Genomic DNA, 17,407 nt, shown 5'->3' on the forward strand with positions numbered 1-17,407 from the left:
GTTGAACTCTTAATATTTAAATTAACAGATTTTTATTTTATTTTTATTCTAAATGGAGCAACCCTCCCACTACTGTTGTATTTATGTTTCCTGGTAGTAATGGTATTTATACTCAAGATATTTTAGATATAAAACACATAAAATTATTTTGTGTGTTGTAGAGTTCGGTTCGGTGCAGTGCTGGATTTTTTTGCTAGAGCATTTTAGGGTCGTGTTGCCCTGGAAATGCTTAACGTCTATGCTGCCACTATAGAGTCTGAGCATGCGTTTATCAATGAAGTCTCTGTCAGTAGACATTCTCTTGCCTCTCGTTTTATGTGTGGGTTATGGAGGCTTAGACCTTTTTGTCCCGTCAGCATTCCTCTATGGGATTTATCTGTTATTTTGGAGGTGCTCTCTGGTGCTCCATGTGAGCCCTTGGCAACAGACGCTGATAAGTTTCTGACTCTTAAAACGCCCCTGCTGGTGGAATTGGTGGAATTTAAAGGGTTATTTATATTGTTAGTTATATGCATGCCCTGTCGGTTAATCTCTTATGTATGGATTTCGCACCACGGTGTTCAAGAGTGGTGTTAAAACCTCGTTTGGTCTATTTGCAGAAGGTAATTTGTTCATAATTTCACTCACAGTCATTTAATTTTCAGGCTTTCTGTCCTCCTCCATTTGAGTCGGAAGAGCATGAAATTTTGCATATGCTTTGCCGAGTTTGGGAGCTGCAAGTTAATGTTGACCTTACTAACAAGTGGCATAAATCAAAGCTGTTGTTTGTGTGCTTTGGTGGCTGCAACAGGGGTATTTTGGTGTCCAAACAAAGGTTGTTTGATTGGCTAGTTGATGCAATTTCAAGTGCTTACGATGTGCACGGTTTACCTTCGCCTTTGGGTATTCAAGCTCATTCTACGGGGAGCATTGCATCCTCGTTGGCCTTGGCTAGAGGTGCATCCTTTGGAGGACATTTGTATTTCACCAGGATGGTCCTCTCCACATACATTTGTTAGATTTTATAATTTGGACTAAGGTTTGAATCCTGCTTCCCAGGATCTCTCTTTTGGAACAGGAATAATCTTATAATTCCCTCTGTTTTATTCAGAAGTTTTAGTTCGCTTGTGTGCCGCTATATGCTTGCCATACGGGCATAGATAGTTGGTAGCTACTGTTCGCATGGCGTGAATGTTTATTCCCAATGCAAATAAGCAGCTGAAGTTTCTACCAAGAGGAACGTCTCGGTTACGTGAAGCGCAATCCTGGTTCCCTGAGAGGGAACGAGATGCTGCGTAAACTGGCCATACTCTATAGCAGCTGCATAGGCTCGTGCCTTCATGCAGATAATCAGACTCAATGGCGCGAAGCGAGCACTTTTATGACGTAGCTCCCTAGGGATGTTGCTTAAGTGCCATCAGCCAGTAAATTGGCATAATTGTATAAGGGCTTTAGACCATGTGACACTCAGGGTGTGTCTACGCAGCATATTTTTCCCACTCAGAGAACCAGGGTTACGCTTCATGTAACAGAGACGACTTCAAAAGGACTGATACTTTGGAACCAAGTCGATACTAAAATAAAAACATGTAATAATACCAATTTATTCAGTACCTAAGGACTGTTTGACTGACAAGTGGCTGCTTCTGAATGCTCTGTGACTGTAAACTAGACAAAAAAAAAAAACAAATCAGCATTTTGTTTTTTAAATAGACCCTGCTGTATATTATGTCACAATATTTACAAAAAAACCCCTAAAAACTCTGTGCTCTTAATTATTTTTTGTTCTTTATAAATATTTGCTTTAATGATTACTTGTAAATTCAAGAATGTTCTTCGCTGTGCCTCTGATAACATATGCTCTTGGTAAACCCAGATTTTCAGCTTTATATATTGCTAACTAGCAACATGTAGACATATTGATAATTTAAGCCTCCAATGATCCTACCAACTGAGTGTGAAGCGAAGCCATTTTCTGTATTTGTTGCAATGGCAAAATGATCTGTATTTGGATATGTGGGTGGGGCTTAAAACAGTAATGTGTCAAAACTAAATGAAAACTTATTTTTAAATGCAACTCTATTAATTTATTGTTTCCATATGCCTTGTATAAATAAAAAAAATTCTTTCATTATGTGTGTGGCAGGTGGAATACAAATAACAGGGGTTAAACTCAGACAATTAGCAGATTACGCCACGATGGGATTTACGCCCAAAGAATTAGTTAGTTTATTCTAGCAAGGCACTCAAGTTAGTTGATTAGCCAGAGACAGTGGTCCAGTACAAAAATAGAAACACACACACACACACACACACACACACACACACACACACACACACACACACACACACACACACACACACACACACAGGGACCCACCACCGCCAGAGGCACTGCTCCCACTGACCGTTCTTCGCACCTGAACAGAGGAGAAACAGATGAAAAGTTAACCACACAATTTCATACACACAAATTACAGTAGCCCGGTGGCTAATAAAGCACCCGTTCTAGGCCCAAGATTGAACTAGGGCTAACAATATAAATGAGACAAACAAAACACCATAAATCAAAATGAACAATCAAACATAAACAGAACAAAATAAACCATACACAATAAACAGAATGACAAAAATGCCACACTGAGGATCAGCAACTTCCAAGGTCTCCCGTCAATGTGAACAAATCAAACAAACAAAAAGAATCAAAACAGAACAATCACAACAAATAGGTCCATCACTTTGGATATCGACAGCAGGAGAAATACAGGAGTTCACAGAAATAAACACCGCAAACAACTTAGCCAATGCAAGTTGCCCGTTTAACTTGAAGTAACCGCGGGACCGGTGATATTGGTCCCGTGGAAAAGAGCAGCCGGACACGGAGAAACCGTGGGCTGGCGTTACGTGAAAAACATACAAAGCAAAGCAGCAGATGTTCGGCGTAGATGTAGCCAACCAGCAGCCGCCGACTAAATAGCACTCCCTGAAATACACAGGATGTCTACTTACAAACATATCCCACCGTAATCATTCACTTATCACTCAGTGTAGCCACATACATTACCTATGATTAGCAGCGTTAAGTCACAAGCCCCAAGCTCTGATTGCCAATAGCAGGGTGCACACTCAGCTGGTGAAAGGGCTACTACAGCACCGGGGATTCTACAACAAAACATTCCCTATAAGCCCAAATTATAAAGTTAATCAAGTGGAAGGAGGAACGGAGCTAGTCATACCTGCGGCGCTACGATGAAACAGATAACCAAGGCAGGCATCAGGTCACTAGGCAGGTAAACAAGGCAACAGTTGCTTGCCGGTGACGTCACTTGTCAAACGAAAAGTCCCGGTTTATAAAGGGGCTTGGCTATCGCGGTTGGCTCGCAGTTGACTGCCCAGAGCCACTCACAGCACAGCAAATTAAGTAACACTTGGGGAGGCATGAGCAAGACAGCTGCATTCTGCTACAATCGTATAATTATATTATAATTATAATAATAATAATATTATAATTAATAATTTTGCACATGTTTTTGTAAATATATATTGCCCGAAAGGTTTTAAACATTAACATAGACATTTCTAAAATTGGTAAATGTGTATGATTTAACGCTGAGGGGAGAGATGAGACAGGAGAGTGTGGATCCAAATGTATACTTTTTTTTTATATAACTCAGTAGACGATTAAGACATAAAGATGAAAAAAAAAAACACTTGAGAAAAAGGAAAATCAAATGTCACAGCAGTTTGCTGGTAAATTTGAATGTATTATTTATATTAACATGTTAACAAACAAACAGACAAACTAACAAGACCCAACCATGAGGGAAGGAAACCAGAGGGTATAAATACACATAAGGATGATGATGGAACATGGAACAGCTGTGGAAGATGGAGGGTAGGTGAGGGTAATCAACAAAAGTGCACCTTGGAAAATGAAGTCCTTGAGTACTTGAAGGTATTCAAGTACTAATATACTGTACCATCATCAGTAGTGTAAAGTAAGAAGCATAGTAAATAGATGATTAGCCAGTAGAGATATTGCTACTTTTCATCTTTCATCATCGTCACATGATCAGACTGGGTATCTGGTGAACTGGGTTGAGGATCTGAGCTTTACTGCAGACGGCTGGATTAAGCAACAAACAGCGTGGGTGAGACCCCAGTGGTGATGTAGCCTACTCAAACTCATGTTTACTTCATATTCACAACACAAGATTCATTGTTTAAATAGAGAACCATAGTCCTATCTTCAGAAAAACATTGGACTGCAAAGACTGGACCTTTATTTTATGTCCTTATGGCCATGATTGTGTCTTTCCATGCATCGTGTTTATAAGGTCATGGTATTATTATGAAACTGCCATGCAACTGCAACTGCCCCAACTCATGTCATTTGTTGAGTCAATGTTATTGTCTCTCTTGAAACTAGTCATTTGAAACAAGTAATTTTCATACCACCACAGAGACACAGTTTTTATAGTTTTTTAAGAAAATGAACCTATTGATGGCTTACTTATGGTTGTCTCTTCATATTAAGCTGGGATTGAAGAAAGTATTTTAACACTGACAAATTTACATCAACTTTAATAAGTTGAAACAGCTATAAGTTAGCCAAACTTATACAGTCTTCAACTTTAAAGCACAACATAAACTTTTTTGTTTTTGTTGACCATGCATAGTAACAAATCATTCACATAGCTTCATTTATGAGCATCTCTGATGTACCTGACTGACCACTGATTCCCTTTGCCTATGTCACCTTAAATCTCCCTTCCTGAATCTGCATCTGTTTTTTTCAGTGGTAACAAAAAGTCAAATTTTATATAAATTAGACTGTAAGAAAAACAAACAAGAAAATACACACACACACACAAATCACTTTTGAGCAGATGATGCATGTTGTCAGAGTTCTGCTGTCTGAAAAGTGAGGCATAATAATTGCTATGAGCCCTGGCAGCTGTTACTAACACTTCTTCTCAGTTTATGCTCTCTCTCTCTCTCTCTCTCATTCTCTCTCTCCTCCACACCACTTGTCCTCTTCCCAAGGACTAATACAATAAAATTGCAAATAATTAACTTAAAGGTAAAAAATAAATGCTGGTTCCAAATCTTTTTTGACTGTCACTGTTAAGAAATATTGTTTGTCACACTTATTTGATGTTAAAAAAAAGATTTTGTATGAATATTGTAACACCATATGTAACACATACAGTAGTAAAGATGTTATCAGCTTATAAAGCCATTATCAACTAGGGACCGAAGGTACTGCAGGGAAATACTGTATACATTTCTTAAAAAATTATTTTATATATATATATATATATATATATATATATATATATATATATATATATATATATATATATATATATATACACTCACCTAAAGGATTATTAGGAACACCATACTAATACTGTGTTTGACCCCTTTCGCCTTCAGAACTGCCTTAATTCTACGTGGCATTGATTCAACAAGGTGCTGAAAGCATTCTTTAGAAATGTTGGCCCATATTGATAGGATAGCATCTTGCAGTTGATAGAGATTTGTGGGGTGCACATCCAGGGCACGAAGCCTCCGTTCCACCACATCCCAAAGATGCTCTATTGGGTTGAGATCTGGTGACTGTGGGGGCCATTTTAGTACAGTGAACTCATTGTCATGTTCAAGAAACCAATTTGAAATGATTCAAGCTTTGTGACATGGTGCATTATCCTGCTGGAAGTAGCCATCAGAGGATGGGTACATGGTGGCCATAAAGGGATGGACATGGTCAGAAACAATGCTCAGGTAGGCCGTGGCATTTAAACGATGCCCAATTGGCACTAAGGGGCCTAAAGTGTGCCAAGAAAACATCCCCCACACATTACACCACCACCACCACCACCAGCCTGCACAGTGGTAACAAGGCATGATGGATCCATGTTCTCATTCTGTTTACTCCAAATTCTGACTCTACCATCTGAATGTCTCAACAGAAATCGAGACTCATCAGACCAGGCAACATTTTTCCAGTCTTCAACTGTCCAATTTTGGTGAGCTCTTGCAAATTGTAGCCTCTTTTTCCTATTTGTAGTGGAGATGAGTGGTACCCGGTGGGGTCTTCTGCTGTTGTAGCCCATCCGCCTCAAGGTTGTGCGTGTTGTGGCTTCACAAATGCTTTGCTGCATACCTCGGTTGTAACGAGTGGTTATTTCAGGCAAAGTTGCTCTTCTATCAGCTTGAATCAGTCGGCCCATTCTCCTCTGACCTCTAGCATCAACAAGGCATTTTCGCCCACAGGACTGCCACATACTGGATGTTTTTCCCTTTTCACACCATTCTTTGTAAACCCTAGAAATGGTTGTGCGTGAAAATCCCAGTAACTGAGCAGATTGTGAAATACTCAGACCGGCCCGTCTGGCACCAACAACCATGCCACGCTCAAAATTGCTTAAATCACCTTTCTTTCCCATTCAGTTTGGAGTTCAGGAGATTGTCTTGACCAGGTCCACACCCCTAAATGCATTGAAGCAACTGCCATGTGATTTGTTGATTAGATAATGGCATTAATGAGAAATTGAACAGGTGTTCCTAATAATCCTTTAGGTGAGTGTATATATACAGTATATTTCAAAATATATTTTGAAATGTGGTAAAAATGTATTGTCGAAATTAAACAAAAAAGCTTATATCATCTGATTTGTGTGATTTCTATACACAAGAATTTCTATTGAGTGTACACATGTGTGTTGACAAAGGATGTAAAGGTAGTTAATTGAGAAACTAGGTCAACACTTTTTTGTGTGATGTAAACATATTTAATAATCTTATTAATAGAATATTATACAGTTTTCCAGAGAAATTGACACATTTAGTACAAGGAGTCAGCTGCAATCAGAGCTCCTAAATCTACTGGCCTGGTGTTAAAACAACACTAGCTACATCGTGTTCACAATGAACTTCAAAATTGGTTGGTCTGCAGGGTGGAGAAAGGCAATCTGCGGTGCTCCAAAAGTTAACATAATGCATTATCGTAGGTTAGTCATCTGCCAGGTAGCCTGAGGCGGTGCCATATATCAATGAGACTGTCTGTTTGGGCTCCTGGCCTCTCCTGCACTCAGCCTTCTTACTACATCCCTGCTTCACACAGCTGTGTGCATACGATGTTCCAAGCATCTTGAAGAACTTGCCAAATTTCTGTAAAATTAGACTGTCTGAATGCTTCTGTCTCTTCATGTAATCCTACCTGCATATAATTACATCTGTACACTGTTAACCTCACCCTTAATCCTAAACCTAATCCTACACCAATAGTTACCCTAAACCCTAAACCTGCCCGTACCTCAACCTCAGAAGCAGCAAGTGTGAATTTAGTGCTTGCTAAGCAGCACATACTAAAATTGGAATGATTTTCATGGTCCGTGGATGAAGCGTGTTTTTTACACAATGATCACTCTAAGACATTATAGATATTACAGTTTCATTTTCTGTAAAGCTGCTTTGAAATGATGTGTGTTGTGAAAGATGCTATACAAATAAAAATGACTAGTGAGAATTTTGAAGAACATGCAGTTATAGTGCATAATTAGTACATTTTATGTTTGTTTGTTTATTAACTTTTAACGCCATGTCAGCAAAAAGGCTTTTCACATGGCAAGCACAGGGTAAACAATAAATATATACAATTTACAAAGCTAAATAAGACATTTGAGATTAATACAAGATAAATGTTCTAAAATACATTCAGGTGATAACTTTCTAAATATTTGCATTAAGCAGGTCTCTGAAAAAAATAATTGTCTGACATTGTCTAAATGCATTATAGTTCAGTAGAATATGTCTGACAGTCAAAGTGGTTTTACAGAGCAGGCATGATGGAGGTATTTGCTCACTAAAGAACCCTCATTGATGTTGTGTTCAAATGTGTACTTAAACTTTACTTTGTTGCTAAGTTGATAACAGATTTTTCATAGATAATAAATTGCTGATGTTACTTTGCATAAAGATTGCATTTATGCTGCCCAATGCCTCAGGCACAAACAAACAATTTACTACGGAGAACTTTAGTCCATTAGCATATACAGTGAAATACACTCACACAGGGAAGCTTTGATGATGTCAAGTCAAGTCAAGTCAAATTTTATTTCTATAGCACATTTAAAAACAACAGAGCTGCGCCAAAGTGCTGTACAATATTACAATATGCAATTTAAAAGCATTGATATAGACAAGGCAAAAGACAGGTTTATACATATAGCACCTGATATAATTCATTCAAAAGATTCATATACAATCAATCAAGCAGTTTATTTAAAAGCACTATAGAATAAATACGTTTTAAGAGCCGATTTAAAACTTGTTAGTGTCGGAGCAGACCTCACAGCAAAGGGCAGACTGTTCCAGAGCTTAGGAGCAGCGGCAGAGAAGGCCCGACCACCCTTGGTTTTGCAGCGAAAGCGTGGAACAGTTAAAAGAAGCTGATTACACAATCTAAGATTTCTTTGGGGAGTGTACATAGTCAGTAAATCACATATGTATGTTGGTGCAACACCGGATAGCGCTTTGTACACCAAAACTGCAATTTTAAAATCAATTCTGAACTTAACTGGGAGCCAGTGTAAAATTTCTAAGACAGGAGAAGTACTCTTGACAAAAAAGCACATACATTGTTCTTCTTTGTCCTTATTTCAATATCTTAGTATTTCAATGTTAACCACCTTCCCGCTTCACTAATACAAGATATTTCAATTGTCTGCTATGTTCAGTTCTTGTACTAGAGGCTCTACCTTGTACCAAGTTCCTGTGTGGAAGCATCTGTGATTGATAAAGATAATGAATCAGTCTACATCCATTACCATGATGTGGGCAGCTGTGTGAGGCAGGGACGTGGTAAGAAGTCTGAATGCAGGAGAGGCCAGGAGCCCAAACAGACAGTCTCATTGATATATGGCACCACCTCAGGCTACCTGGCAGATGACTAACCCACGATAATGCATTATGTTTCACTTTTGCACCTCTAGTACAGTTAGCTAAATGTCAACACTTTTAAATATAGGTAAATATAGCTGACATGCAACTTTTAGAGTGCAAGTAGCATCACATAATGGGTTTAATTTCCAGGGCAGGCTTATATAGATAACATGCGTACCTTAAATGCAGTGTAAATCCTTTGAGATAAAAGCTTCTGCAAAATTAACAAATATAAATATGAAATAAAAAAATTAATATATAATATATGTATACAGTACTGTGCAAAAGTTTTAGGCAGTTATGAAAAATGTAGTTTAGTGAAGATGCTTTCAAAAATAATGCCATTAATAATTTTTATTAACTTCATACAAAGTGCAGTAAAAACTTGCACACAGTTTTTCAAGGTTGTTGGCAGATACAATGTTCCAAGCATCTTGGAGAACTTGACAAATTTCTGTGAATTTAGACTGTCTGAATGCTTCTGTCTCTTCATGTAATCCTAGACTGACTCAATGATGTCAAGAACTTTAGTCCATTAGCATATACAGTGAAATACACTCACACAGGGAAGCTTTGATGATGTCAAAGTACCCTTGAAGAAAAAAAAAGTCTTTGCACGAGATATAGATTACGTCTCAGAAATGTCCTATAGGAATTGCAGTAACACTTTACAATAAGGTTCCATTCATTAACATATCACAATGAACAATATATTTTTTAAAGCATTTATTAATATTTGTTTATGCTAATAAAAATACAATTGTTCATTGTTAGTTCATGTTAGTGCATTAACTAATGTTAATATTTAAAATTATTGATTCATCAATGTATTAGTATTTGTTGAAATAAGCATTAACCAAGATTAATAAATTATGTAAAAGTATTGTTCATTGCTAGTTCATATTAACTTATTTTGTTAACTAATGTTAACAAATAGAACTTTATTGTAAAGTGTTACTGAAATTGCAGTAGTCAACCCCCCCTGAAAGTCACTGAGTAAGTTGCAATCTGTACAAGGTAATAGTCAGCCAAGAGGTCATATGAGGACTTAGTCATGTACAGTTTATATCACTTTAAGAGCCAGTGTACTTTCTATAATAACTCAGGATCACCTATGGGATTTAGAGACATGGGTACAGGGCAGAACACCCCCATAATTTCAGCTCAACTGGGAAATCAACGCAGCGCTTCCAACTCATAATGCCTCACACAGTTTATCCATTTATGTTACAGAGTTTCGTCAAAGATAACATCTAATGATCAAAGCCAATGATGCTCATCTGTGTGAATAATGATGCAGAGGATATCTCGTCCTGAGCTGCATCAGCAGTTTCAGGAGGAGCCTTGCTTATTCATACAAAAGTTAATTTGCCTGTGTGGGGAAGAGTGTGTATGTGTATGTACACATGCTTTATCTCATGACAAATTCATGCTCTAAAGGACTACTACTGTGGAGAATAAAGAACCTGCTATGCAAATGTTGGCTAGATATCTAAATATTGATCTGATATCTTCTCACAAGAGCTTGCGAAGGGTTCTTTGGAATCTCAGTTAAATACATGACAGAATGTTGCCCTCCAAGTACTGTTTTGAAGGCTGATGTGAAACTCGCCAGAAAGCAAATGTGAAATTCTGTATTATATGTTTTCTATGACTGCAGAAATGTTTAATTGCAAAGGCACTAGACTAGACTGATATTCCTCAAATATAGTTAGGGGTTTGTTCTAAAAGCTGTAAACTTGGAATGAATTCAGCCCACACTGCTTAGTATACAAACTTTTTGGTGATAATTTCAGCCTTTGGTGTACAATCTATATTTTATTTACATTTTTTGTAAGCATTATACTTTTTAAGACAATTAAGGTTACATTCTGAACCATTCTTCATCTAGTTGACAAGAGTCTCATTCAATTTGCATACTAAATTGAATATTGATTGGTTTTGACTTACTTGCATATTTGTAACAAATAATAGCCTTTTTTTTGCACTGCACAGTGACTATAACACAAATCGGACGGGAATAGTTTTCACCTATGATATGGAGCAAACCAACCAAGCTAAAAAAATATATATACTGTATATATATTTATAGAGAGAGAGAGATATTCAGTGATCGGGTTGAATGCCAGCAGTACATGAGCCATCAACTGTTATTTTGTTCAAAAATAGCCAACATTTATTATGCTAATGGCTAATGAAGATAGAACCATTGCACTGCACTGCTTGTGAAAATTCTTGGTGGTCTGAAAGATGTTTTATTTAACAGTGTCATGTGTAATGGCCAACATCTGTCTTCCTGTACTGCACATTTTCTTTGTTTAATCATGTTTGTTTACAAGCTGCATGTCTTTTTTCTACAAACCTTTTAAAGAGTGTGACAGCAAGAATTCTCTGCTCATTTTCTCTCACCCCATGTGCTTGGTGTCTTAAAGCTCCACCGTCTATGCCTTCAACCCTTTTTCTCTTCCTCTGTCTCTATCTTTAACTGAGATAATAAACACTCATGTACCATATTGAAAACCATAAAGCCTCTCCCATCTTATTCTTTCCTCACTTAAATCAGGTAGGAGTATTTTTTCTGGCTATGTGAAACATCCCTGTTGGCATTCTTTCGAAATTCAATAACCTAATTTCTGTTTCTCTTTATCTTCACCAGATTGGGGTGGAATTTTGTAACAAAAGGATTCCTTTGTGCCCTGGATTTTATATCTGCCTAAAATGAGGAACTGTTAAGCGTGAGTAAGATTTCATGTGTTCCCCAAATGTTGTGTTTTATTATGAGTTTTATTATGAACCAATCCACTTGGTTCACTGATGGTGTTTGGTCAGTATGATTCAGATGAACCTCACTCTTGACCTTATTGTAATATGCGTAATAGTGATTAGATTCAACATTTTTAATTTACAGCTCTCTGTTGGATGATGTGTGCTTGGTGATGCCTTGTAATGACACAAAGTTGTCCATGAGAAACCACATACAGATGGGACAATACAAACACCTACGCATACACTCATCTCATCATGGAAAACACAATCTGTTTAATACATGTGAACAGGTGAAATCATAAATCTTTAGATTTTGCTAGATGTTCTACTGTAGGGTTCCCATGCGTTTGACCATTGATTTCCTTGACGTCTTTATGATCTTTTCAGTCTTTCACGATTACTAGATAAGGATTGTTTTAAAAATAATTTTAGAACAATTTGTGAGGCGGATTTTCATTTGTATGTCAGGTACCAATTTTAAAAAATTTGATTTAAATTTGATTAATATTTGATTAGTATACAAATGTCTCAAATTAGACCCTCAATGGATGTGAATGCAAAGTTTTATTCCACAGTTTTAGTCCATTCAAAAGCAAATCTTGCTCATTAGATATTTTTCAGATGAGCAAAACTAGACAAAAACAGTTATATGTACTTTAGAAATTTCCATTACATTTCTGAAACTTAAGACTTTACTTATTTTCATGACTTGTCCAAAATTGGAATTTGCTATTTTAAAATTATTTGAAATTTCCAGGTTTTTTTATGACTGTGGGAACCCTGTGTTCCTAAACATGTTAAACACTTCAAAAAGTCTTCAGGAATGTCCTCCACTCTTACCTGGATGTAGCTTTAGGTTTGTGCCCTCACCTGTATTATCAGTCGAATAACAGGTTCTGTTAGGAACCATAGTCCACCCTTGGCATTCTCCAGTTGTCATTACTCCTGTGAATCTGCAGAGAATGTGCAGGTTCACTGGGTGAGTGTCATGGCTCTTAAGTTATCTGAAAGTGCTCTGTTAAGGACTAATCTGACACACACCGATAAGGGCTTCTGGAGTGCCGGAGCCTGGCTGGTTTCATTAGGATACAACTTTTTGTTACACTGGAACCCAGTAAAATGAAGGCAGCACAGGGCCTAATATAATCACCCTCATGTGTTGCTCAAATGTTAAATTTAAAGCTGCCATACCACACGCAAAACAACAATTTTAGTGCATAGTGGGTTTGCAGTTTTTGATGAGCTTTGATTTGATGTTTAATACTTTTGGTATTCGATTTGGCCCTGCAAAAAGGTTTAATATTTTTTATTATTATTTATTCCATGAGAACAGACGTTAGTTTATCCATAAATGAAAATGATTTAATTTAAAGACCCAAAAATGAAAATTCACCACTTCTCCTAATATCCCAGATGTGTTTGAATTTCTTTATCCTGCAGAAAACAAACAAAGGTTTTTAGAAGAATATTTCAGTGAATTGTGACCAGACCTTTGAAACTCCAAAAATCACATAAAGGCCGCATAAAAGTTCACATGATTCTGCCATCATGTCATTCCAAATCTGTATGATTTTCTCCCTTCAAAAGTTGTATTTTTGAAGAGTATACCTGCCACTCTTTTCCTTATAATGAAAGTGAATAAAAACTGAGACTGTCAAGCACCAAAAAGTAAAAAAGCACCATAAAAGTACCCATTTTAGTAGCCGATAGGACTTGTTTGCTGTATTCCAAGTCTTCTGAAGTCATATGATAGCTTTTTGTGTTCTCAGCCCCCTACTGTATTCACTGTACACACATGACTGTGTGGCTCCAATGCCATCATTAAGTTTGCTGACGACACGACGGTGGTAGGTCTGATCACTGACAATGATGAAAGAGCCTACAGAGAGGAGGTGCACACTCTGACACGTTGGTGTCAGGAGCACAACCGCTCCCTCAACGTCAGTAAAACCAAGGAGCTTGTGGTGGATTCCAGGAGGAAAGACGGAGAACACAGCCCCATCACCATCAATGGAGCACCGGTAGAGAGAGTCAGCAGTTTCAAGTTCCTCGGTGTCCACATCACTGAAGAACTCACATGGTCCGTCCACACTGAGGCCGTTGTGAAGAAGGCTCACCAGCGCCTCTTCTTCCTGAGACGGCTGAGGAAGTTTGGAATGAACCAACACATCCTCACACGGTTCTACACCAGCACTGTAGAGAGCATCCTGACTGGCTGCATCACTGCCTGGTACGGCAATAGCACCGCCCACAACTGCAAAGCTCTGCAAAGGGTGGTGCGAACTGCCAGAAACATCACTGGAGGTGAGCTTCCCTCCCTCCAGGACATATACACTAGGCGGTGTGAAAAAAGCTCGGAGGATCATCAGAGACTCCAGCCACCCAAGTCATGGGTTGTTCTCACTGCTACCATCAGGCAGGCGGTATCGCAGCATCAGGACCCGCACCAGCCGACTACATGACAGCTTCTTTCCCCAAGCAGTCAGACTGTTGAACACTTGATCTATCACGATCAATAATTAGCACTGCACTTTATTCAGCTATAATCTCACACTGGACTATAATCAACATATTCTCCTCAATATACTACTTCATATATATATATATATATATATATATATATATTTCATATTCTTCTTACTTATTGTATTGTATATTGCGTACTGTATATTGTGTGTATTGTTTACTGTACATTGTATATAATTATTGTGTTGTGTAAGTATGTGTACATTTGATTTGTAAATTGTGTTGTGTAAATATGTTGTTTATTGTAATTGGTATATGTCTCGTCACTGTCATGATTGCTATGTTGCTCGGAACTGCACACAAGAATTTCACCTACTGTTGCACTTGTGTACATGGTAGTGTGACAATAAAGTGATTTGATTTGATTTGATTTGATTTGATTTTTGTGAGGAACAGAATGAAATTGAAGTCACAGTTTTAGTTTAGTGTTCTCTTTTGTCTTTTCAGGTTTTTGGTAACCCCAGTCATCATTAATTTTTATTATATGGTAAAGGGTGTCCAGGATATTATAAAGAAAATTGCCTTTTGTGTTCGACAGAAGAGATAAAGTCAAAGGGGTTTGGAACAACATGAGGGTGACTAAATGATTACAAAACAAATACAGAGCATATAAATCCTTTCTACTGCTTTTTTTTTTTCTTTTTCTAACGCGTGTACTCTGTTTAGAAAGGACTATATTTTAATAGATGTTATAATCCCATGCTTCATTGACACATAATTGCAGGAGCAATTTAGACTAACCATGACATCTAAAAAGAAACATCAATCTGTCCACAACAGGCATCTGAGTCTAAGTCAATCTGAAGAGCAGTACTCGATGACTAATCTAAAACGACGTCCATTGACTGTTAGGTGACAGCCATGAACAGTTAAGGTCATGATGAAATGATGGATTTACTGGACAAATTAACCACATAGATAGACAAAAACAGAGAACACTGGGATTTTGTTCACTAAAGGCAAGAGTTAAAGGCACACAGATCAATATTTAAGTCCTTTTTTTAACATAAATCTTCACTTTCACTTTCAAAATGAATTTTGATTTAAATTATGCAGATATAAAAAAAAAAATTATATCTGTTTCTCACCCACACTTATCTATCATATTGCTTCTGAAGATATGGATGTAACCACTGGAGTCTAGATTACTTTTATGCTGCCTTTATGTGATTTTTGGAGCTTCAAAAGTCACAATTCACTTACATTGTATGGACATACAGAGCTGAAATATTCTTCCAAAAAACTTTGTATGTGTTCTGCAGAAGAAAGAAAGTCATACACATCTGGGATGTCAGGAGAGTGAATTTTAATTTTGGGGTCTTTAAAGGAATATTTCACCCAAAAATGTCAATTCTGTCCTTATTTACTCAACAATATGGGCTTGTTATACCATTCCTTTTTGACAGTTTTTCACCATGTAGATTTTAGAGAGATGAGAACGAAACACTCATTAAAGATGAAATGAGGGGTCTTCATAAATAAAGGATCCCTCAGTTCAGTGATAGCAGTGCCTGAGGTTGTCAGGCTGTTCTAAAACATTGGCCATGTTTTGCTGTTCATGTGTGGAGTTGCCCATCTTTTGTGAGTGAGAATGAAAAGTGGCATATTTTGGCACGAGCGAGTGTGTCACAGCAGAAGGTGAAACACGTGGTGCGAGATGCACTTTCTCAGAATGGTGGCTCTGTGTTGCCCATGGCGAGAGCTCTGCTCATTAAAATTTCATTTTAATATCTCCATATTTCCTTTCATCCCCCCTTTTCTGCTCTCTAGTTAAAACCGGTTTATCTGGTAAGTGCATGAGCTGTGCGAAGACATTTTTTAGAAGAAGTTTTGAAGAAGGTTTTTTTTACAACCTTTACAACTAAATTACAGTGGAAGGATAGTGGAGGTGAAACATAAAATTACTTTAGTTTATCCAAATCAATGAAATAGTGTGTTTTTGAATCTTACAGGAATGACTTATCAAATGTGCAAGTGCTGTTTGAAGATACATTGTATGAAGGCTGCACTATTTGAGCATGACTTTTAAAGAAGTTGCTGTTAGAGAGGAAATTATAAATGACTCTGCTGTGATGTCATGCCGACATCTGTCAAAAATACTCTTGCGAAAGCGAGGCGGATTCTCCCAGCTTTGCAAACTGCAAGCACTATGACGACACAGCTTAATGCTCATTGGCTTAAACAACCATGAAGTTTCGTTCTCTTCTGAAATGTTGATTTTTTTACTCTAATATCATATTTTTATGTGTATAAATTATTTTTGAATATTCCCAACACTCTGACAGTGCAATCTTTGTATGGGATATGTGATTGTTTTAAAATATTAGTTTTTATTAAACTTAAAATGGACATGGCTTTTGGAACAAAGCACATGAATAACTTGATATCTGCTTTTATCTCGTAGTGGCTGATCCACTATGAGAAGTGAGAACTGTGCAACTTGACAGCACTTATTTCACTCCTCCGCTGACTGCAGCCGCCTACTCTCATCTACATTCAAGGCGTAAACATTACATGACGATACTTGGATGTTTTGTTCTACAACATAAATTACACAGTCATACCTCAAATGTGAATTTTGAATCCGTATTGAATTAAATTCTTTTTTTTAAAGCACGGAGGCTTCAAAATTCATGTTTGAGGTATGAAAGTGTGTAATTTATGTTGTAGAACAAAACGTCAACGTATGAGGGAACATATGGCGAATTAGACTTCCAGGATCCCTTACAAATTGACGTCACGGCTGAACAGCTCTATTGGTATCGACCGAAATCTGAGGTCTCTAATTTGGCTCTTTGAAGATGTCAGCAACACTGTCATGTCATCACAGCTGTGTGGGGAACCCTGGCAGAATTATGTAAGACCATTAACTTGATTCAAAAGTTAAGAGTGATGTAGTATGAGAGGTATGGCGAATAGAAAAATGTGTGAATAGTATATGGTGTTTCACACAAGACACAAGAAAGGAAAAGCAGTCTTTATTTTTATAAGCAGCTTCATAGGTCTCATAACAGTAATGCTACAAGATGAGGTATAATTCTAGCATCTTTATTTATTAACTCCCAAGTAAACTGCACTAACAGCTGCATCTGTTCAGTCTGCAAACATACGGTCATTCTCTGCACTCTTCGCATCTCTTCCATCACACAAGAGTGTGTGTGTTCCACTCATTAAAGCTCCAGCGGGA

General features: G+C 37.5%; 1 protein-coding gene across 1 annotated transcript in view; it reads left to right on the forward strand.

Moving 5' to 3' along the window:
- Positions 1-17,407, forward strand: part of LOC127648995 (disks large-associated protein 1-like) — a 192,664-nt gene that overhangs the window by 50,082 nt on the left and 125,175 nt on the right. Inside the window, exon 2 of the mRNA XM_052133869.1 lies at positions 11,585-11,663. The gene's annotated coding sequence lies outside the window, so the exon portion shown is untranslated. The remainder of the gene's footprint in view (positions 1-11,584; positions 11,664-17,407) is intronic.

Source organism: Xyrauchen texanus, chromosome 9, assembly GCF_025860055.1.
Source record: "Xyrauchen texanus isolate HMW12.3.18 chromosome 9, RBS_HiC_50CHRs, whole genome shotgun sequence".
NCBI classification, from domain to species: Eukaryota; Metazoa; Chordata; class Actinopteri; order Cypriniformes; family Catostomidae; genus Xyrauchen; species Xyrauchen texanus.